This window comes from Triticum urartu, chromosome 7 (genome assembly GCF_003073215.2).
Source record: "Triticum urartu cultivar G1812 chromosome 7, Tu2.1, whole genome shotgun sequence".
Taxonomy (NCBI): Eukaryota; Viridiplantae; Streptophyta; class Magnoliopsida; order Poales; family Poaceae; genus Triticum; species Triticum urartu.
The window spans coordinates 476,543,266-476,567,980 of record NC_053028.1 but is presented as its reverse complement, the minus strand read 5'-3'; positions in this window follow the sequence as shown (position 1 = coordinate 476,567,980).

The window sequence follows — 24,715 nt, the reverse complement described above, 5'->3', positions numbered from 1 at the left end:
TCTTGACCGCTGTCGAGTGATCCACTCCTGGATTACTTTGGTACCTCCCTGCTAAACTAATAGCAAGGCACACATCAGGTCTGGTACATAGCATTGCATACATGATAGAGCCTATGGCTGAAGCATAGGGAACACTTTTTATTTTCTATCTATCTTCTGCAGTGGTCGGGCATTGAGTCTTACTCAACTTCACACCTTGTAACACAGGCAAGAACCCTTTCTTAGCTTGATCCATTTTGAACTTCTTCAAAACTTTATCAAGGTATGTTCTTTGTGAAAGTCCAATTAAGCGTCTTGATCTATCTCTATAAATCTTTATGCCCAATATATAAGCAGCTCCACCGAGGTCTTTCATTGAAAAACTCTTATTCAAGTATCCTTTTATGCTATCCAGAAATTCTATATCATTTCCAATCAACAATATGTCATCCACATATAATATTAGAAATGCTACAGAGCTCCCACTCACTTTCTTGTAAATACAGGCTTCTCCAAAAGTCTGTATAAAACCATATGCTTTGATCACATTATCAAAACATTTATTCCAACTCCGAGAGGCTTGCACCAGTCCATAAATGGATCGCTGGAGCTTGCACACTTTGTTAGTACCCTTTGGATCGATAAAACCTTCAGGTTGCATCATATACAACTCTTCTTCCAAAAATCCATTCAGGAATGCAGTCTTTACATCCATTTGCCAAATTTCATAATCATAAAATCTGGCAATTGCTAACATGATTCAGGCAGACTTAAGCATCGCTACGGGTGAGAAGGTCTCATCGTAGTCAACTCCTTGAACTTGTCGAAAACCTTTTGCAACAAGTCGAGCTTTGTAGATAGTAACATTACCGTTAGTGTCAGTCTTCTTCTTGAAGATCCATTTATTCTCGATGGCTTGCCGATCATCGGGCAAGTCAACCAAAGTCCACACTTTGTTCTCATACATGGATCCCATCTCAGATTTCATGGCTTCAAGCCATTTTGCGGAATCTGGGCTCATCATCGCTTCCTCATAGTTCGTAGGTTCATCATGGTCAAGTAACATGACCTCCAGAACAGGATTACCGTACCACTCTGGTGCGGATCTTACTCTGCTTGACCTACGAGGTTCAGTAGTAACTTGATCTGAAGTTTCATGATCATCATCATTAGCTTCCTCACTAATTGTTGTAGGTGTCACAGGAACCGGTTTCTGTGATGAACTACTCTCCAATAAGGGAGCAAGTACAGTTACCTCATCAAGTTCTACTTTCCTCCCACTCACTTATTTCGAGAGAAACTCCTTCTCTAGAAAGGATCCATTCTTAGCAACAAATGTCTTGCCTTCGGATCTGTGATAGAACGTGTACCCAACAGTCTCCTTTGGGTATCCTATGAAGACACATTTCTCCGATTTGGGTTCGAGCTTATCAGGTTGAAGCTTTTTCACATAAGCATCGCAGCCCCAAACTTTAAGAAATGACAACTTTGGTTTCTTGCCAAACCATAGTTCATAAGGTGTCGTCTCAACGGATTTTGATGGTTCCCTATTTAACGTGAATGCACCGTCTCTAAAGCATAACCCCAAAATGATAGCGGTAATTTGTAAGAGACATCATAGATCGCACCATATCTAGTAAAGTACGATTACGATGTCCAGACACACCATTACGCTGTGGTGTTCTGGGTGGCATGAGTTGCGAAACTATTCCACATAGTTTCAAATGTAGACCAAACTCGTAACTCAAATATTCTCCTCCACGATCAGATCATAGAAACTTTATTTTCTTGTTACGATGATTTTCCACTTCACTCTGAAATTCTTTGAACTTTTCAAATGTTTCAGACTTATGTTTCATCAAGTAGACATACCCAAATCTGCTCAAATCATCTGTCAAGGTTAGAAAATAACGATACCCACCACGAGCATCAACACTCATCGGACTGCATACAACAGTATGTATTATTTCCAATAAGTCTGTTGCTCGTTCCATTGTTCCGGAGAACGGCGTTTTAGTCATCTTACCCATGAGGCATGGTTCGCAAGTACCAAGTGATTCATAATCAAGTGATTCCAGAAGTCCATCAGTATGGAGTTTCTTCATGCACTTTACACCAATATGACCCAAACGGCAGTGCCACAAATAAGTTGCACTATCATTATCAACTCTGCATCTTTTGGCTTCAACATTATGAATATGTGTATCACTACTATCGAGATTCAACACAAATAGACCACTCTTCAAGGGTGCATGACCATAAAATATATTACTCATATAAATAGAACAACCATTATTCTCAGATTTAAATGAATAACCATCTTGCATCAAACAAGATCCAGATATAATGTTCATGCTTAACGCTGGCACCAAATAACAACTATTCAGGTCTAAAACTAATCCCGAAGGTAGATGTAGAGGTAGCGTGCCGATGACGATCACATCTACTTTGGAACCATTTCCCATGCGCATCGTCACCTTGTCCTTAGCCAGTCTTCGCTTGATCTGTAGTCCCTGTTTCGAGTCGCAAATATTAGCAACAGAACCAGTATCAAATACCCAGGTGCTACTGCGAGCTCTAGTAAGGTACACATCAATAACATGTATATCACATATACCTTTGTTCACCTTGCCATCCTTCTTATCCGCCAAATACTTGGGGCAGTTCCGCTTCCAGTGACCAGTCCCTTTGCAGTAGAAGCACTCAGTCTCAGGCTTAGGTCCAAACTTGGGTTTCTTCTCTTGAGAAGCAACTTGTTTGCCATTCTTTTTGAAGATCCCTTTCTTCTTCCCTTTACCCTTTTTCTTGAAACTGGTGGTCTTGTTGACCATCAACACTTGATGCTCCTTCTTGATTTCTACCTCCGTAGCCTTTAGCATTGCGAAGAGCTCGGGAATCATCTTATCCATCCCTTGCATATTATAGTTCATCACAAAGCTCTTGTAGCTTGGTGGCAGTGATTGAAGAACTCTGTCAATGACACTATCAACTGGAAGATTAACTCCCGGCTGAGTCAAGTGATTGTGGTACCCAGACATTCTGAGTGTATGTTCACTGACAGAACTATTCTCCTCCATCTTGCAGCTGTAGAACTTATTGGAGACTTCATATCTCTCAATCCAGGAATTTGCTTGAAATATTAACTTCAACTCCTGGAACATATCATATGCTCCATGACGTTCAAAACGTCGTTGAAGTCCCGGTTCTAAGCCATAAAGCATGGCACACTGAACTATTGAGTAGTCATCAGCTTTGCTCTGCCAGACGTTCATAACATCTGGCGTTGCTCCTATAGCGGGTTTGGCACCCAGCGGTGCTTCCAGGACGTAATTCTTCTATGAAACAATAAGGATAATCCTCAAGTTACGGACCCAGTCCGTGTAATTGCTACCATCATCTTTCAACTTTGCTTTCCCAAGGAACGCATTAAAATTCAACGGAACAACAACACGTGCCATCTATCTACAATAACATAGACAAGCAAAAATACTATTAGGTATTAAGTTCATGATAAGTTTAAGTTCAATTAATCATATTACTTAAGAACTCCCACTTAGATAGACATCCCTCTAATCATCTAAGTGATCACGTGATCCATATCAACTAAACCATAACCGATCATCACGTGAAATGGAGTAGTTTTCAATGGTGAACATCACTATGTTGATCATATCTACTATATGATTCACGCTCGACCTTTCGGTCTCAGTGTTTTGAGGCCATATCTGCATATGCTAGGCTCGTCAAGTTTAACCCGAGTATTCTGCGTGTCTAAAACTGTCTTACACCCGTTGTAGATGAATGTTGAGCTTATCACACCCGATCATCACATGGTGTCTCGGCACGACGAACTTTGGCAACGGTGCATACTCAGGGAGAACACTTTTACCTTGAAATTTAGTGAGTGATCATCTTATAATGCTATCGTCAAACAAAGCAGAATAAGATGCATAAAGGATAAACATCACATGCAATCAATATAAGTGATATGATATGGCCATCATCATCTTGTGCCTTTGATCTCCATCTCCAAAGCATAGGGATGGCAGTTTTATCCACGGATCTGGATATCCATGGATACCCGACCCGGTTGGGCAAGGGTATGGAGCACATTTTCGCCCATGGGTCCATGGATATGGATACCCACGAACAGTCGGGTTGGGCATGGTTATAGTTTGTGCTCCATGGATATCCAATGGATACCCATATGACATGTGGGGCCATATGCCAGTTATAGTAGAAAGAGCGAATCAATGGGAAATGGCAGGAAATATGCAACTTGTTCCATGAGCTATATGCTGGAGAATCAACCTCTGGTATGTCACACTTAAGGACTCATCGTATTACTTGTTGCCTACTTATGCATGTAGCTTATGTTGTCATTTGTGAGTGAATGATGATGAGTTAATTTGCTCTTTGGGAAGGCTTCATGCTGACTTTTCTATGCCCATGGAGCTCCATGGGTATGTGGGTATCCAGTGGGTTTGGACATGGGCACAAGTTTTGCCCATGGATAATTTGGTGGATGGGCAGAGGGTAGGAAGATGGGTCATGGGTTGGATTTGGACCAGCTCCACCCGCCCCAAACCCGACCCATTGCCATCCCTACCAAAGCACCGTCATGATCACCATCGTCACCGGTGCAACACCTTGATCTCCATCGTAGCATCATTGTCGTCTCGCCATCTATTGCTTCTACGACTATCTCTACCACTTAGTGATAAAGTAAAGCAATTACATGGCGATTGCATTGCATACAATAAAGAGACAACCATATGGCCCCTTCCAGTTGCCGATAACTCCGTTACAAAACATGATCATCTCATACAATAAATATAGCATCATGTCTTGACCATATCACATCACAACATGCCCTGCAAAAACAAGTTAGACGTCATCTACTTTGTTGTTGCATGTTTTACGTGGCTGCTATGGGCTGAGCAAGAACCGTTCTTACCTACGCATCAAAACCACAACAATAGTTCGTCAAGTTAGTGTTGTTTTAACCTTCTCAAGGACCGGGCGTAGACACACTCGGTTCAACTAAAGTTGGAGAAACTGACACCCGCCAGCCACCTGTGTGCAAAGCACATCGGTAGAACCAGTCTCGCGTAAGCGTATGCGTAATGTCGGTCCAGGCCGCTTCATCCAACAATACCGCTGAACCAAAGTATGACATGCTGGTAAGCAGTATGACTTGTATCGCCCACAACTCACTTGTGTTCTACTCGTGCATATAACATCTACGCATAAACCTGGCTCGGATGCCACTTCTGGGGAACGTAGTAATTCCAAAAAATTCCTAACCACACACAAGATCATGGTGATGCATACCAACGAGAGGGGAGAGTGTCGTCCACGTACCCTCATAGACCGTTAAGCGGAAGCATTATAACAACGCGGTTGATGTAGTCGTACGTCTTCACGATCGACCGATCCTCAGCACCGAACGTACGGCACCTCCGTGTTCAGCACACGTTCAGCTCGGTGACGTCCCGTGAACTCACGATCCAGTAGAGCTCGAGGGAGAGTTTCTTTAGCACGACGGCGTGGTGATGATGTTGATGAAGCTGCCATCGCAGGGCTTCGCCTAAGCACCGCTACGATATAACCGAGGTGGATTATGGTGGAGGGGGGCACCGCACATGGCTAAGAGATCAACAGATCAATTGTTGTGTCTCCAAGGGGTGCCCCCCTCCCCGTATATAAAGGAGGGAGAGGAGGAGAGGGTGGCCAAGGAGGAGGAGGCGCGCCCAAGGGGGGCAATCCTACTCCAAGTAGGATTCCCCCCTCTTTCCTAGTCCTAGTAGGAGAGGGGAAGGAAGGGGAGGAGAAGAAGAAGGAAAGGGGGGCGGCCCCCTACTCCAATTCAGTTTGGGCTAGGGGGGCGCGCGCCCTTAGCTGGCCGCATCTCCTCTTCCTCCACTTGGGCCCATAAGGCCCAATAATCCCCCGGGAGGTTCCGGTAACCTCCCGGTTCTCCGGTATTTATCCGATAACCCCCAAAACTCATCCATTGTCCGAATATAACCTTCCAATATATCGATGTTTACGTCTCAACCATTTTGAGACTCCTCGTCATGTCCGTGATCACATCCGGGACTCCGAACTACCTTTGGTACATCAAAACACAAAAACTCATAATACCGATCGTCACAGAACTTTCAGCATGCGGACCCTACGGGCTCGAGAACGATGTAGACATGACCGAGACACGTCTCTGGTCAATAACCAATAGCGGAACCTGGATGCTCATATTGCTTCCTACATATTCTACGAAGATCTTTATCGGTCAAACCGCATAACAACATACGTTGTTCCCTTTGTCATCGGTATGTTACTTGCCCGAGATTCGATCGTCGGTATCTCAATACCTAGTTCAATCTCATTACTGGCAAGTCTCTTTACTCGTTTTGTAATGCAACATCCCGTAACTAACGCATTAGTCACATTGCTTGCAAGGCTTATAGTGATGTGCATTACCGAGAGGGCCCAGAGATACCTCTCCAACAATCGGAGTGACAAATCCTATTCTTGATCTATGCCAACTCCACGAACACCATCGGAGACACCTGTAGAGCACCTTTATAATCACCCAGTTACATTGTGATGTTTGGTAGCACACAAAGTGTTCCTCCGGTAATTGGGAGTTGCATAATCTCATAGTCATAGGAACATGTATAAGTCATGAAGAAAGCAATAGCAGTAAACTAAAACGATCAAGTGCTAAGCGAACGGAATGGGTCAAGTCAATCACATCATTCTTCTAATGATGTGATCCCATTTATCAAATGACAACTGATGTCTATGGTTAGGAAACATAACCATCTTTGATCAACGAGCTAGTCAAGTAGAGGCATACTAGTGACACTATGTTTGTCTATGTATTCACACATGTATTATGTTTTCGGTTGTATTAATTCTAGAATGAATAATAAACTTTTATCATGAAATAAGGAAATAATTAATAACTTTATTATTGCCTCTAGGGCATATTTCCTTCACTTAATACACTAGATGCATGCTGGAGAGCGGTCGATGTGTGGAGTAATAGTAGTAGATGCAGGCAGGAGTCGGTCTACTAATCTTAGACGTGATGCCTATATAATGATCATTGCCTGGATAACGTCATAATTATTTGAAGTTCTGTCAATTTCCCAATAGTAATTTGTTCACCCACCGTTTGCTATTTTTCTAGAGACAAGCCACTAGTGAAACCTACGGCCCCCGGGTCTTTCTTCTCATATATTTGCCTTTGCGATCAACTTTTCTCTTGCATTTATTTTCAGATCTATTAAACCAAAAATACCTTGTTGCATTTTATTTGTATTTATTTTATTTGTGATCTATCGTTCAATCTACTACAAATTTATCTCACGCCTGTTTGCCTATCTTGAGGCGACGTACCCCGAAAGGGATTGACAACCCCTCTAACACGTCGGGTTGCGAGGATTTGTTATCTGTGTGAATGTGTTGTTTATGTTGTGTTGCTTGGTTCTCCTACTGGTTCGATAACCTTGGTTTCATATCTGAGGGAAATACCTACCGCCGTTGTGCTGCATCATCCCTTCCTGTTTGGGGAAATACCGACGTAGCTTCAAGCGACATCAGGACACCTTCCGGACTCCGTTTTTCTACCGTATGCTTGTCCTCCAAGATAAAAATTTATATATACTTCCCGAACCTGTTGATCACCATATCGCGGAGAAATCCTCTATTTTCTTTTCTTATTGTTTTCTGCGTAGCTCTGAAAATATGTCGTCCCAAGACTCTGACGGAGAGAGCTATGTCTCACATCTCATTGCTGACCCAAGGACCTATGGAGACCTATCCCCTTATGGTCGAACTACAGATGACGAAGAGGATTCTCACTTGATGAAGATTGATGATTCAAGCTCGGAGGAAGAGGATGTCCCTCTACCTCAACCTGAGGATATGCACGTGGAATTCAAGAAGTCAAGTCTTCCTAAGAGCGCTAACCGGTCTAAAAACCAATCTATTCCTTTTCGTTTTAGGCGGAAAAGCAAAGGGGATTTATGTGACAAGATCTTGAAGCTGGAGTTGGAAGTCGATGATTTAAAGGAGGAAATTGCTCTCCTCAACTATAATATGAAAAAGTTGATGGCACAACTGCCATCATCACCATCATCTTCTTCACCACCAAAGGAGAACTGAGTATCGGGTATGGGCACTCCCCTTGGCTTCCGCCAAGCTTGGGGGAGGTGCCCCGGTATCGTATCATCCCACTATCTTTTTACTTTTACTTGCTTTAGTTTGATCTTTTGCTTTAGATGAAAAAAAGTTAGTTCGATCCTTTCTTCTTTGAGACTTTGCTTAGTGATCTATCCTTGTAATCATGTGCAAGTTATATAATAAAAGTTTAGTTTGAATTTTTGCTTTCTTTACTTTCATATTTGCAAATAAAAGAAAAGAAAGAAAAAGAGAAAGGAAATAAATAATGAAAAGATTATATACTAATACTATGGTAGGTGATGGTACCACATAAGGAAAAGTATAAGTAGAAAATTTTATTAGAGATTGACAAACATAGCATTAGTCAATGATGCAACTCATGAAAGAATTAATAAGGGAAGAGAAGATTCACATATAAATATACTATCCTAGAAATCTTTTGTGATTGTGATCCCTCATCAAAATATTATATGCCAAAATTGTTGACGTTGGACAAGAAGACAACTTAATGGTTTATGTTTGTTTATATTCACATAGAAGTCATATTGTCATAGATCCTTCAACATGTGGTGCTTTCCCCCTATCTTTGCTTGCCAAAAAATTCCGCACTAAATAGAGATACTACTTGTGCATCCAAAAACCCTTAAACCCAAATCTTATTTTCAAGTGTCCACCATACCTACCTAGGGATTGAGCAAGATCCCTCAAGTAAGTTGTCGTTGGTGCAAAAAGGCAATAAAAATTGCTTCCAAAAGTGTGAGATCATTTAGTGTAAGAGAAAATTGAGCGTTGCACGAACTTGTGATGGTGAAGAATAAAAGTGACATACTGCATAATAAAGGTCGCTATCACAAGGGGCAATGCAACGTGACGTTCTTTTGCACTAAGGGGTTGAGCATACAAACAAATAAGTGCATGGAAACCTCTGCTTCCCTCTGCGAAGGGCCTATCTTTTACTTTTATGTATTTACTTTTATGCAAAGAGTCAAAGTTTTCCTTCTATTACTTTTTTGTTTTTCTCCCTTGGCAAGCATCATGTGGTGAGGAATGATAATATAACAACATGAATACTTCATAAATTATAGATACGTTAGAGACGTATCAGATAGCGGTCGATGTGTGGAGTAATAGTAGTAGATGCAGGTAGGAGTCGATCTACTAATCTTGGACGTGATGCCTATCTAATGATCATTGCCTGGATATCGTCATGATTATTTGAAGTTCTATCATTTGCCCAACAGTAATTCGTTTACCCACCGTTTTCTATTTTTCTCGAGAGAAGCCACTAGTGAAACCTACGGCCCCCGGGTCTCTTTCTCATATTATTTTCCTTCGCGATCTATTTTATTTGCCTTTTATTTTAAGATCTACTAAACCAAAAATACATAAATACCTTGCGGCAATTTATTCTTATTTATTTTATTTGGCATTCGATCTATCAATCTACTACAATTTTATCTCACGTATGTTTGCCTATCTTGAGGCGCCGCTACCCGAAAGGGATTGACAACCCCTTTTACACGTCGGGTTGCGAGTATTTGTTATTTGTGTGCAGGTGATGTTTACGTTGTGTTGCTTGGTTCTCCTACTGGTTCGATAACCTTGGTTTCATATCTGAGGGAAATACCCGCCGCTGTGCTGCATCATCCCTTCCTCTTTGGGGAAATACCAGCGTAGCTTCAAGCGACATCATCGTGGCACCCCTCCGCCCCCTGCCATGCAGCATAACGATGATCCTGAGCTCACCCGAACTTCAGCCACTGCCATGAGCTCCTTTCCGGCAAGCTCGGTCCACCCCAGCTGCCGCCGCTTGTCGTGTTGGATGCGCGTGAGTCCCAACACCGCGTAGAGCCCCTCCGCCACTCATTTGGTCATCGGAGGACGTTTTTCGAGTGCCTCCGCCGTCTCTGGCTTCATCGACGACGAGTTGCGGGTCAACTCCGGCGAGTTTGACCCCGGTTGACCGCGTTTGAACCCCTGTTTCCATGACATGTGGGGACGCCCTCTGACTAAATTTAGTTTAGGGTTATGGTTAGTGCTAACTACAGTGGTTAGCATAATGTGTCACTGACACGGAGGGCCCGCGTTTGCTAATTAGATAGTTAGCGCTAACAGCCTTTGTTAGTGGAGTGGGTCACTGACCAGTGGGACCCACTAGTCAGGTTTGACCTGGACGGCCAGTTGACCTGCTGATGTCATCCTTGCGCAATGCTGATGCAGTAAATGTTTTCTAGAGTTTTAAGTAAATCAAAAATGATTTATTATTCCAAAAATTGTTTAAAACTTCTAAAAATCATAGAAATTAAACTGTAACTCCAATGAAAATAAGTTATATATGAAAAATATGAAGAAACGGTTTATGGCATTTCCATGCATGTTTGAAAAACTTAAAGCTGCTGTATAAGACAATTTGAATAAATGGCATTTTAAATGCCTTATGTGGAGTTTGAATTTGAATCTTGTGTTCAAACCAACTCCATTTAAATTGTTGGTAGCTGCATTAGCACAAATCATAGCATGTTGCCATGTCATGATCATGCATCATATTGTTGCATTGCATTGATTGTGTTCCCTCTTGTTTGCAGGTGTTTGTCCCCTCTCAGTAGATGTTGTTTCGATGATGTGATCGATGACACTGATGAAGACCCAATGCTATCTTCAGAAGTGTCAGGCAAGCAAACCCCCTTTAAGCATTCCTATACAATCCCACTCTCTCGCTCTTGCTCTCTTTTACTGCATTAGGACAACAACGATTCAACTATTACATGTTGCGGTAGTAGAACCCATTCCTCTACATGACCTGTCTTTGCCATAGTAAATACTTGAAACCCACTAGCATGAGTAGAAGTTGTTTGAGCCATGATGTGCCTACTCATTCATGCTTGCTTGTTATGCCTGCTATGCTTAGAGTTGTGTCAGGTCTGATTCATCTGGGATGGATTGGAATGGTGATGAACATGTCCTACTATTGAGAGTTAAGTGTGTGAACACGATTTGGTAAAGGTAGCAATGAGAGGCCATGTAGGAGTACATGGTGGGTTGTCTCATTGAAATCTTCCTAAGGAAATGAGTTATGTGTTTGTGATCCAAGATAGTTACTACCACACATTAGACTCCGGGCACTCCAAGCTCTATTGACTTATTAATCGCCTTGATCTCTGCCCAGGAGTTGCAACTAGTTTCTGGTGTTTGTAGGATATGTGTCGGAGGTCGTGCGTAGCGCTAACCTTAGGGGTGGGCTATGATGTGGTATAGACACTGTGGCCCAGTGTACCGAGGCACCCATTTGGTGGGCTCGGGAACCCTGCACACATCGTTTGGGGCCATAGTGGAAACGTCGGCCGGACTTCCTTGCGGATGGAACCCGAATAGGCGATAAACCTGGACTAGAGACTTGTGTGGTTAGTCAGGTCATGGCCGACACCCTCATCGGGCTTTCGCTTGAAGGTTGCCGAGTACATGTCGTGTAAATGACGATAAGTGGTGAGAGCGTGTGTGAAGAATTACACCCTTGTAGGGTTAATGATCTATTCAAATAGTCACATCCGTGGATATGGACTACTTGGAAAGCTTACATTGTTCATAGACAAGTTGGAAGTGGATACTCTAAAATGCGCAAGATAAGATTGAGTGCTATGGGTGGCCTTCTCGTAGGGAGACGGGAGCGAATCCATAGTGGTGTATTGATTTGGTGAATATGTGGACTCGTGTGCGCTTTCTCACCTCAAAGAAAATACTGGTAGACGTAGTATAGGATAGCCACTGAGTCAAAGCTGACTTGCTGTAGTTTAACTCCACCACCCCTTTTGTTGATATTGATGCATATGTAGCTAGCCTGATGTAAGTATTGTTGAGTACATTTTTACTCACATTTGCTAAATTTATGTTTTTGTAGAGAGACCTCAGTCTCACTAGTAGTTCTACATGGCTTTGTAACATCCCAAAATTCTAAATTTTGGAATGTTATAAACAAATAGATAGATTTGATTGATTGGTTGATTGATTGTCTGAAAGTGAGTGAAATTCGAAACTTTTTGGAAGTTGAATGAGAGGGAATAAAAGGACTTTCCCAAACTTTCACCTTTTTCTTTTGATCCCCGAGAATTCAAATTCTTTTCATCACAAAACCCTGGAGAGAAGATGACATGACTTCTTCCATTTATTTAAATGACATGGGGTGTTGAAAATATTTGAATATCATTTGGAAAATATTTCCAATTCTGAAACTTTACGCAACTCAATGACCCACGAAGAGAGTTGGGGATTTTGTTATTTTCATATTTGAGTTTTCTCAAATGTTGAGAATAGGATCATTTGATTTTATTTTATCATCAATTATTTCTATTACAAAAATATGAGAGAGGGAATAAAATGACTTTCCCAAAGTAAAGAAATATTGAGGATTTAATAAAAAAATCAAATAAGATTTTATTTCGGAGTTTTCGGTGTTTTATTTGAATTTAGGAAAAATGTGTGTTTTTCAAAATTGCATTTAGGGCCCAAATAAATGTTCACCTTGTGCGGTTTGATTTTAGAAGCCCGTGAAAATTTATTTCGGAATTTTTGGAGTCCGTTTAGTATTTCTTTTTATTTTTATTCCGAGCGGAATAATTAATAAAATGAACCGACTTCGGCCGTACCCGAGCGGGACACCGCCCGGGGGCAGCCTTTAAATAGCGTCGCCCCGAGCCGCCCCAGCCCATCAACCCCGCCTCGATCCGCGCACACCACCGGAGCCGCCGCCGCCGACGACGATCCCGCCACCCGAGGTTCGTCGCACCTCATTTTCCGTGCCGAAAAAAAAGAGAAAAAAATTCAGCGTTCGTCGTTTTTCTTTTCTCGGATTAAATCCGCGATTTTTCTGATCGCGATTCCTGATCCGATTTTCGTTTTAGTTTAACTTTTCGCTCGTTTATCGGAATCAGGCGATTCAAGCGCCTAGGGATTCGTCTCGAAACCCTTTATCCGTTTAACCAACTTAAACAAGATTTTGCTACTGTAAAATTTGCCCTAGATCCAGATTACTAGAACGAAGTTGTTTTCTTTCGCAGTTTGACTTTCGTTGCTTCGTTCGATTTGATTCTTTTTGCCAACCGGAGTTCTTAAGTTGAACCTTCTGGTTAGATCTCTTATTTGAGTTTTACCTATGCATTAGATGAGTACTTATTGTATGCTTGTTTGTTTGTCTGCGATAGAATACCCGGAGTGCGCCGCCTGTTACTTCGAATCGTTAGGTTTCGCGGATCATCAGCAAGGCAAGTTCACACTTTGATCATATCCCCTTCATTCCCAGTTTTCATTGCATTAGATCAAACCTCAAGCATTGCATGATTAGGATCTAATTAAGTTGTGGGATTGGGAAGTAGTTGATGAGGTAGGAACCTATTGCCCTGTTACTATCAAACCCTTGGGAGTTACTTCTACGTGTTGCTTATATTGCTATGCTATGCTCGTAGACGTGGTTTGGGTATGAGTGAAATCCATGACAGATGTGAGATTGTTATTTAATGGTTCAACTTAAGGTGGCAACTTGAATACACATCTGGGTGGATTGCTAGGGGCACCCTGGGGATATACCAGTGGACTTGCCCGGACACCTGGGGATATACCAGTGTTGTCCTAGGAGATCCCGGGGATATACCGTGTGATCATCCTACGGTCCGCCACCCAGGCTCAAAGGGATCATAAGATTATTCATGCTAGAAACTTCCATGTGCAGCCACAAGCTATTATGGGCTCTAGCATAGTTGACTACGTGCGAACTCTTACAGTGGTAGACTAGCAGATGTAGGGGATGTAGGTGGTACGGTCTACCCATTGTAAGGTGCTAGCGCTTCTGAAAGACTATGTCTCGGTCATCCGTCTTCTCAAACACCATGTAGTGTGAGAAACCAAACGGAGGCGATCGAGTCTTGTGGGGAAAAGTGCGCAAACCTCTGCAGAGTGTATAAACTAATCATGGTTAGCCGTGTCCCCGATTATGGACATCTTGAGTATCTAGTTCTTGGATTATCCCGTTGATCTCATCATGTTACTTTAAATGAATATTGTTGGGTTTAATGATATTACTTAATTGGGATTGAGAATGTTGTTAACCATTCTCAATGTTTAACAACCACCATGATAGTTAAATAAATTTATTCCTTTGCAGTAGGGAAAAATTGGCTTTTCGCAAAAACCTTATAACCGTAGAGCTTTTCCACCAGCCAAATATGCATGTAGTGATAGCCATTATTCATCATTGCTCTACAGTGTGAATTTGCCAGTACATTCAATGTACTGACCCTCTGTGGCTGCAACGTCTCATGTTGCAGGATTTCTTACGACGAGTAAGTGATACGTTAGGGTTACGATTTCTACACTCAACTTTGCCGTTGGTGTTGATGGGAATCCACAACCTTGTTACTTCCGCTATTTGGATTGAGGTAATAGTATTTACGTTACTTATACATGTGATTTACCTCTGTTATAAATCCTCGAGTACTATGTGTGTCAGCATACCGATCCAGGGATGACACTTAAGCACAGAGACTTGATCCATTCGGGTCGGGTCGCTACAGGCTTCGACGATTAGCTTGGGAATCATAGACAGAGGTCTGGCTCCTAAGAAGGGTGTTGTAGGTAGACATGCTTTCTAGCCTTCTTTATTTTCAGTTGTCTGTACTTAGACATGGATAAGCTTCCGCTTGTGCTTCTTGCTTTTATGACTTTGTATGTTGGGTCATGTGACCCAGGTTTGTAATATCATACTATGTATGGCTCTTCAGAGTCTCTTAAATAAATACTTTGAGTCGTAGAGTTTTGTTCTGATGCCATGTTGTATTTACACATATCAAGCATATTGTGTGTATGTTTTTGAAATGTTTGGTATGTGTGGGATCCGACACCTACTTGTTTATTCTTGGTAGCTTGCCTTATGGGGAAATGTCTTTTAGTGCTTCCACTGAGCCATGGTAGTTCGCTACTGCTCCGGAACACATGGGTTGACCGGCATGTGTCCTTCTTTGCTCCTGTGTTTGTCCCTTCGGGGAAATGTCACGTGGTGTTTACCAACGTACTGATAGCTTGATACAGACGGCTTACACCCGCTGTTGACCGACATGTGCCTTGCTAGGTCATGTATGTGTGTCCATGTAAGTTTGTGCCACCTTAGGTTTATGACTAGTCATGTCGGCCCGGGTTCTCTGTCATATGGATGCTAGCGACACAATCATATATTTGAGCCAAAAGGTGCAAACAGTCCCAGCCTAGGTAGGGCTTCAGCCGTGGGAATACCATGCGTGAGGCCGCAATGTGTTACATGCTAGATCGGTGTGACTTAGCATCGGGGTCCTGACAGCTTGTGTATCAGAGCCTGACTGCTTGTAGGATTACCAAGCCAAACTAGTTGAAGCCGAGTCTAGAAATGCTTTAGTTATATAAGGGAATTGATTGTGGAAGGGAACGTAAGGCCCTTTTTACTCCTTATCCTCATGTCCCTCTGGTTATGAGTCATCCTCTTCTTTTCTATGGGGTTTAAGAACTAGGCTTTCTCATCTATCTATCAGGATGACGAGTTACTATGCTGAAGAGTTATTGGAAAGTTGTAGCTTTCCTGAATCGGTGCTTCCATAATAATCCATTCGTTTTTTTGTCAGTTGTCTTGCAGGTTGCCTCATATTCATGCCGGTACAGCCGTTATGCTGTCCGAGTTATCCAAGGTTTCTAAACAATCTGATGCATTGCAACCTATTTCTTCCCTGTTCCGATGTCCTTCTGGGATAGATTAACCACACTAATTGCTGAGTTGAGGTACTCCATCGCCTCGACATAAATGTTAAATATATCAGGAAACTAGGACATCATAGAGAACCACCTAGAGATTCAACCTTTATGTTGTACCCTAGTGTGATGATTTTGGCCATCATTCTCGAAAGCATCTCGTGATGTTATTTAGTTAGTAGGTATTCCATTTCTGGGTTCTTGAACCCAAGATTCACTCCACTTACTTCCTTTTAATAGTGTTTGCTTGTTCCTTTAGGTTATCAGTAACCTTTGTGATAGTATTCATGGTCCGTGGTATATTACTCTTCCAAATACCATGAACCACCCTTGGCAGAAGTTCTTCTGAACCAAAACATCACAACTAGAGCGCTCGTGATGACTTCTCCATTCTACATTGTGAATCTTCCAGTCCTTCCTCTTCTGCATGGGTTATTCGGAAGAAATATGGTGAACTTGTTCGACATGCTAATATGTGCTTCCGCAACTCAGAAAACCATATGTTCCTTTGAGTTATCCCTCTTCAGTCGTATTCCAACCTTCGTCTATCAGTTGATAGTCAAGGGTAATGGCGCATTGGTGTCATTGATGCATGTTATTCTTGTGGTCCGCAAGCCATTATGTTTCGGAATGACTAGGAGAAACCAACTCCAGTACCTTGTCCATTTTGAGGATTGGGTCAAAGCAGTTGTATTTCGCAGATCAAAATGCCAGTCCAGCTTTCGTTCGCTTCTACCTCGGAGTATTACCTTCATTATGTCAAGAATATCATGGGAATTGCACACCATTCTATGAATTCTTTATGCAGTGCTACTTCTCGCCATCATTATTCATCCCTTGGTCCCTTTGTTGTTGCAACTGGAATGCCGACAGATGAAATGTGATGTGTGAAATCAATACTCCTAGCAACACCGTTGCTTGGCAGTTAATGGACAATAATATCATTCTTAGCGTGTTGGTTATTGAATTATCATTCTAAGGTTGATCATGCTACCTAGTCCTTATTTCTGGTGCACTCTTCGGTCAATGAGTTAGGATTTTGTCAATCCCTCACTCTTTTAATCATATCGTCTTGCTCTGAATAGCAAGGTTGTTCTCGATCTTTATAACATAGCGGTGGTCCGTAATTTTCTGAATATCTTCTTGGAACTATCACCAGGTTGTTTCGTGACCGTTATGTTGAGCTCGTGATCAAGTTGGCTTTCCTACAAACCATCCCTTCTCCAAGGATCTGTGTTGGATACCCCTGAGCTAGTTGTTCAAGCTAAACAACAACTTGGAGAGTTAGAAGATAAAAGCTTGCCTGACTTAGTTCATCCCAAAGGGATATTCTTGTGTGTGTGTGTTGAGGAAAGATGATATCCTCATTGATTGATCCTCGTGATCAGTTGTTGAATCTATCATCTTGTCCAAACCTTGATTTGATTGCGGGCTATCATCAAATCAAATCAGAACCAATGATGCCCGTAATGTTGTCTTACCCGTGGTTGTTTCCTCGAGCACGCATCATTATATCTTTTGTTCCGACCAATGCTATCACATTGTCACATAATTATGGGATTCCATCCATATGGAAATCTCGATGAGTTGTTGTTGAGCCCATCAATAGCATTTTTTCTTCCCATAGTTCATGTTGAACATCCAACTAGTGTTGGAAACTTTTGTAAGCATTTCTTCCATGCTAGCTCATGAAGTATATGCTTGATGAAAGAAGTGACTTCCTTACATTCATGTGCATTCGATGAAAGTTGCCGCCGTGAATTCAAGAAAGTTAGTTTTGCTTCACCTGGAATCATCCCAAGTACTTCATGCATGTGTGAAGTATTATGTGGTTTGGTAGGTTAATTGCCTCCATTCCATATGTATTCCCTACCACAACAATCCACTAGCTGATTTGTTCATGGAGAAGAATTTTCTTCATAAGAGCTAATCATATGACTTATGCAAGGACTTCGATACCCACGATGATGGTTCCCAACCAGAACTCGGTCGTGTATTGATGTAAGATTTCCATTGGTCACGATTGTCCTGGACATTGTGTTCACGTGTAGCCTACAAACCATCTCATGTTTTGGAGCTTGCTATCGTAGTTCATTTCCCGAGAATCCCGCAACATCATCCCGTCGATTTGTGTTGCAAACTTTCTTTTCATACATTTTGAGTCTAAAGCACTTTGTCGCCAACCAGATCTGAAACTCAGGCAGATATGATGGTTGGATCTTTTCCAAGGTCTATGATGTAGGTTCCGGCAAGGTTGATGTTTTGGCCGACACACCTAGTCAGAAGATCTATTATTGTAGTATCTTGATACGTCTCCGCCATATCTACTTTTCCAAACAATTTTGCCCTTGTTTTGGTCTCTAACTTGCATGATTTGAATGGAACTAACCCGGACTGACGCTGTTTTCAGCCGAATTGCCATAGTGTTATTTTTGTGCAGAAATAAAAGTTCTCGAAATGACCTGAAAATCAACGGAGAATTATTTTGGAATATATAAAAAATACTGGAAGAAGAATCCACGTCAGGAGGGCCTCCACCTGTCCACGAGGGTGGGGGCGCGCCTGCCCCCCTGGGCGCGCCCCCTGCCTCGTGGGCCCCTTGACGCTCCACCGACCTCAACCTTGACTCCATATATTCACTTTAGGGGAGAAAAAAATCTGAGAGAAGGATTCATCGTGTTTTACGATACGGAGCCGCCGCCAAGCCCTAAACTCTCTCGGGAGGGCTGATCTGGAGTCCGTTCGGGGCTCCGGAGAGGGAATCCGTTGCCATCGTCATCATCAACCTTCCTCCATCACCAATTCCATGATGCTCACCATTGTGTGTGAGTAATTCCATCGTAGGCTTGCTGGACGATGATGGGTTGGATGAGATTTATCATGTAATCAAGTTAGTTTTGTTAGGGTTTGATCCCTAGTATCCACTATGTTCTGAGATTGATGTTGCTATGACTTTGCTATGCTTAATGATTGTCACTAGGGCCCGAGTGCCATGATTTCAGATTTGAACCTATTATGTTTTCATCAATATATGAGAGTTCTTGATCCTATCTTGCAAGTCTATAGTCACCTACTATGTGTTATGATCCGGCAACCCCGAAGTGACAATAATCGGGACCACTCCCGGTGATGACCGTAGTTTGAGGAGTTCATGTATTCACTATGTGTTAATGCTTTGGTTCGGTACTCTATTAAAAGGAGGCCTTAATATCCCTTAGTTTCCAATAGGACCCCGTTGTCACAGGAGGGTAGGACAAAAGATGTCATGCAAGTTATTTTCCATAAGCACGTATGACTATATTCAGAATACATGCCTACATTACATTGATGAACTGGAGCTAGTTCTGTGTCACCCTAGGTTATGACTGTTACATGATCGATCGCATCCGACATAATTCTCTATCATCGATCCAATGCCTACGAGCTTTTCCATATATTGTTTTTCGCTTATTTACTTTTCCGTTGCTACTGTTATAATCACTACAAAACCCAAAAATATTACTTTTGCTACCGTTACCTTTTGCCACCGTTACCACTGCTATCATATTACTTTGCTACTAAACACTTTGCTACAGATATTAAGTTTCCAGATGTGGTTGAATTGACAACTCAGCTGCTAATACTTGAGAATATTCTGTGGCTCCCCTTGTGTCGAATCAATAAATTTGGGTTGAATACTCTACCCTCGAAAACTGTTGCGATCCCCTATACTTGTGGGCTATCAAGACTATTTTCTGGCACCGTTGCCGGGGAGCGTAGCTCTATTCTTTGAGTCACTTGGGATTTATATCTGTTTATCACAATGAAGAACTTGAAAGATCCGAGAACCAAGATTGATCCCTCAACTACGAGGGGAGGTAAGGAACTGCCATCTAGCTTTGCACTTGATTCACCTTCTGTTTTGAGTAAGCTTGCGACACCTAAACCTGCTTCTGTTATTAATTCTGATATGTTGCATGTTATTGATGATGCCACTTCTGCTTTGCATGATACTTATGATGAAACTACTTCTTTGCTTGATACTACTATGCCACTTAGTGAATTTCTTGATGAACAACTTGCTAGGGCTAGAGAGAATGCAATTATTGAAACTTATAATATTGATGAAAGTGATGATGAAGATTCTCCCCCTAGATATGAATTTCCTGTTGTTCTTGAGGGTTATGTTATGGATGAAGAAACTACTAGAGACTTTCTTGCCTGCAATGATAGAAGTGATCTTAAGAAACTATTAGCTAAGCTGAAAGAAAAATCTCTGAATGCTAGAATGAAATATGATCCTGCTTATTCTACTTCGCCTATCTTTATTACTGATAAGGATTATGATTTCTCTATCGATCCTGAGTTAATTACTTTGGTTGAATCTGATCCTTTCTATGGCTATGAATCTGAAACTGTTGTGGCACATCTTACTAAATTAAATGATATAGCTACCCTGTTTACTAATGATGAGAAAACTCGCTACTACTATATCCTTAAATTATTTCCATTCTCATTAAAGGGTAATGCTAAGTTATGGTTTAAATCTCTTGATCCTGGTCGTGTGCGTAGTCCCCAAGATATGATTTACTATTTATCTGCTAAATATTTCCCTGCTCATAAGAAACAAGCTGCTTTAAGGGAAATATATAATTTTGTGCAAATTGAAGAAGAGAGTCTCCCACAAGCTTGGGGGAGGCTTCTCCAATTACTTAATGCTTTGCCTGATCATCCTCTCAATAAAAATGAAATACTTGATATCTTTTATAATGGACTAACCGATGCTTACAGAGATTACCTGGATAGTTGTGCTAGTTGTGTTTTCAGGGAAAGAACTATTGATCAAGCTGAAATTCTATTGAATAATATGTTGACTAATGAAAATAATTGGACACTTCCTGAACCAACTCCTAAGCCAACTCCGAAGAAAAGGGGTATTATATTTCTCAGTCCTGAAGATATGCAAGAGGCAAAGAAATCTATGAAAGAAAAAGGTATAAAAGCTGAAGATGTTAAGAATTTACCTCCTGTTGAAGAAATACATGGTCTTGATAACCCGACACAGGTAGTAAAGGTAAACTCTCTCTATAGATATGATAAAACTGAAATCCCTCCTGCTAAGTTTTCTAGCCAATGTTTGGATGAGTTTGATAACTTTATTGTTAAACAAGAGAACTTCAATGCTTATGTTGGTAGACAATTGAAACATAATGCTTATATGATTGAACACTTGAGTGATTATATGGCTAGTGTTAAAGGTGAACTTAAACTTATTAGTAAACATGCTTCTATGGTTACCACTCAAGTAGAACAAGTACTTAAAGCTCAAAATGATTTGCTCAATGAATTGAATAGTAAAAATAATGACTTTGCTGTTAGAGTTGCAACTAGAGGAGGTAAAGTGACTCAGGAACCTTTGTATCCTGAGGGCCACCCTAAGAGAATTGAGCAAGATTCTCAGAGAGCTAATGCAGATGCACCTAGTCCTTCTAAGAGGAAGAAAAAGAAAAATGATAGGACTTTGCATGCTTCTAGTGAACCTGTTGTTGACACACCTGAGAATCCCAATGATATGTCTATTTCTGATGCTGAAACACAATCTGGTAATGAACATAAACCTAGTGATAATGTTAATGATGATGTTCATGTTGATGCTCAACCTAGCAATAATAATGATGTAGAAATTGAACCTGTTGTTGATCTTGATAACCCACAATCAAAGAAACAACGTTATGATAAGAGAGACTTTGTTGCTAGGAAGCACGGTAAAGAAAGAGAACCATGGGTTCAGAAACCCATGACTTTTCCTCCTAAACCATCCAAGAAAAAGGATGATGAGGATTTTGAGCGCTTTGCTGAAATGATTAGACCTATCTTTTTGCGTATGCGTTTGACTGATATGCTTAAAATGAATCCTTATGCTAAATATATGAAAGATATTGTTACTAATAAGAGAAAGATACCGGAAGCTAAAATTTCCACCATGCTTTGCTAATTATACTTTTAATGGTGGAATACCAAAGAAACTTGGAGATCCAGGAGTACCAACTATACCATGCTCCATTAAAATAAACTATGTTAAAACTGCTTTATGTGATCTTGGAGCCGGTGTTAGTGTTATGCCTCTCTCTTTATATCGTAGACTTGATTTGGATAAGTTGACACCTACTGAAATATCTTTGCAAATGGTTCATAAATCAACTGCTATACCTGTCGATATTTGTGAGGATGTGCCTCTTGTGGTTGCAAACGTTACTATTTTAACGGACTTTGTTATTCTTGATATTCCCGAGGACGATAGTATGTCTATTATTCTTGGAAGACCCTTTTTGAATAATGCAAGGGCTTTTATTGATTGCACCAAAGGCAATGCCACTTTTCATGTTAATGGTAATGAGCATACGGTACACTTTCCGAGGAAACAACCTCAAGTCCACAGTATCAATTCTATTGGAAAAATTTCAACAATTACTATTGGAGGCTTTGAATTTCCTCTTCCTACTGTCAAGAAGAAATATGATATTCTTATTGTTGGGGACATGCATATCCCCGTTGAGGTAACCTAGTGTTATTCGAAATTTCTCCGATTCCATGTTATTCGAAATGAGTTTGTTAACAAGACCTGATCAACCTTGTTAGTGGATTCCTTTTGATGAGCATGAGATGGATGAAGTCAGAAGGCACAACTCTCTGTACCCTCTTTTTACTTTCTGTTATTTATACTATATAAAGGAAAAATAGTATTTTTCTATCTGTTTTCTGAATTATCAATGCAATAAAAAACACCCCGAAAATAAAAGTTCTCCAAATGCCCTAAAAACTAAATATGATTTTTTATAGAATATTTGAGAATATCTGGCACTGAGAACACAGCAGGGGGAGCAAGCACCTGGCCACGAGGGTCCAGGGCGCGCCCACCCCTTGGGCACGCCCCCTGCCTCGTGGGCCCATGGTGGCTCCCCTCCACTTATTACAGCTACCACACACTCCTTCCTCCTCCCAAAAAAATCACCAACCAGCTCAAACCCGAGTTCAAGCTCATCTTGCTGCCATTTTCGATCTCCTTGCTCAAAGCTCCATTCACAAAACTGCTTTGGGGGATTGTTCTTTGGTATGTGACTCCTCCAATGGTCCAATTAGTTTTCGTTCTAGTGCTTTATTCATTGCAAATTTTTGCTGCTTAGGTGACCTTGTTCTTGAGCTTGCATGTCAAATTTATATGGTCAAAAGTAGTTTTAATGCATGATATAGCCTCTAGGCACTTGTAGGAGTAGTTCCTATCAATTTTGTTGAGTACGGTTCACTTTTATTTTGAGTTAATAAAAATTTTAGAAATTTTTCAGAGGAAGAAATATGTTTAGGAAAATGTACCAAGGTGGTTCTTCAAGGAAGCAAGGACCGAGGCCCGCAATACGCGATGCGGACAAGGAACCACCAAGAGACGCTCAAGTGTGGCCTTGTGAATGGACGTCAGATGATTTCATGATTCGAGTAGGAATCAAGGAGGAATTTGAAGCATATGTGCGTAATGCTGATCTTGAGAGCTTCGAGGTAGATAAGTGCCGCCAATACTATCACCTAACTGATTCCTTTGTGAGAAGGTTCAAATTTTCATCTTCACGTGATTCTCACACTGTCCTGTTTGATCTTTATGATAAATCTTATACAATGGACTTAGAAGATTTTACCACTGCTTGTAAACTTCCACAGTGGGGGTGATGTTAGTGAACCTCGCAAATCTGAATTTAGAGATTTTCTTGCTAGTATAATTGTGGGGGAATCTAGAGATGTAACATAAGCCACCATAGGGAGCATTCATTTCCCTGTTATACATTATTTTGCTCTCTTCATAGGAAGGTGCATAAACGGTAAAGATGAAGCATGTCACATGTGTGTACCTGATCTCAGCGTTCTCAGGAGCACTGTTTTAGGAGATAAACAATACAACTTGGGGGCTACTGTTGCACATAGGTTGCATAATAATCGTATTCATGGAGATTTCTTTGGTGGAATTTATGCAACTCGTATAGCTAACTCTCTTGATATACCCATACGTGAATATGATATTGAGTTGCCTCCTACTTATTTAGATTATGATGATATGGTTCGTCATCAGTTTGTTGAGAGGAACGATCAGTTCCTCCAGTACCGACTAATCTTTTACAGACGACGCACCTATCACGTCGCTCTCCCTGCTCCTACTTTCTTTGACTTTCAGGCAGAAGGGAGATATGTTATAACCAGGGAGGAGGTGACCGAGTACGAGAGGAGTGCGGAGATAGCTCGCCTCCAAGCTGCAGCTCATCAGGCAATTTCCGCTGCATCTCAGTACGACCCCAGCTACAACTTTGGATATCCGCCAGGCCAGCCGTGGCCATAGACCAACTTAGGCCAAAAGCCTAAGCTTGGGGGAGTACGTATTTCTCACCGACATTACATTCCTGTTCACACACCCATGCTAGTTGTCGGTGCTCATACTTTTTCACTGTATCATCCATGCTAGTTTATTTCCTTTTTATGCTTTCTTCTTGTGTGTTTGATAAACCTTAAGAAAAACAAAAAATATAGTTGTAGCTTTTAGTTAGTTTAATTTCTTGCCTGTAGTAATTAAAAAGAAAACCCAAAAAGATTTCTCGTTCTTCTTTTGCTTGTTGGGAGCTTTCCCATGTAAATAGTTTTATTTCTTTTCTTGTTCTTTGGGGGTCAAGAGGAGAAGACCATGATTAAAATGATTGAGTGGCTCTCATATGCATTATTGTTGATCTAACAAAGAGCCCATGTTACCTTGTCTTCTCTCTTGAAT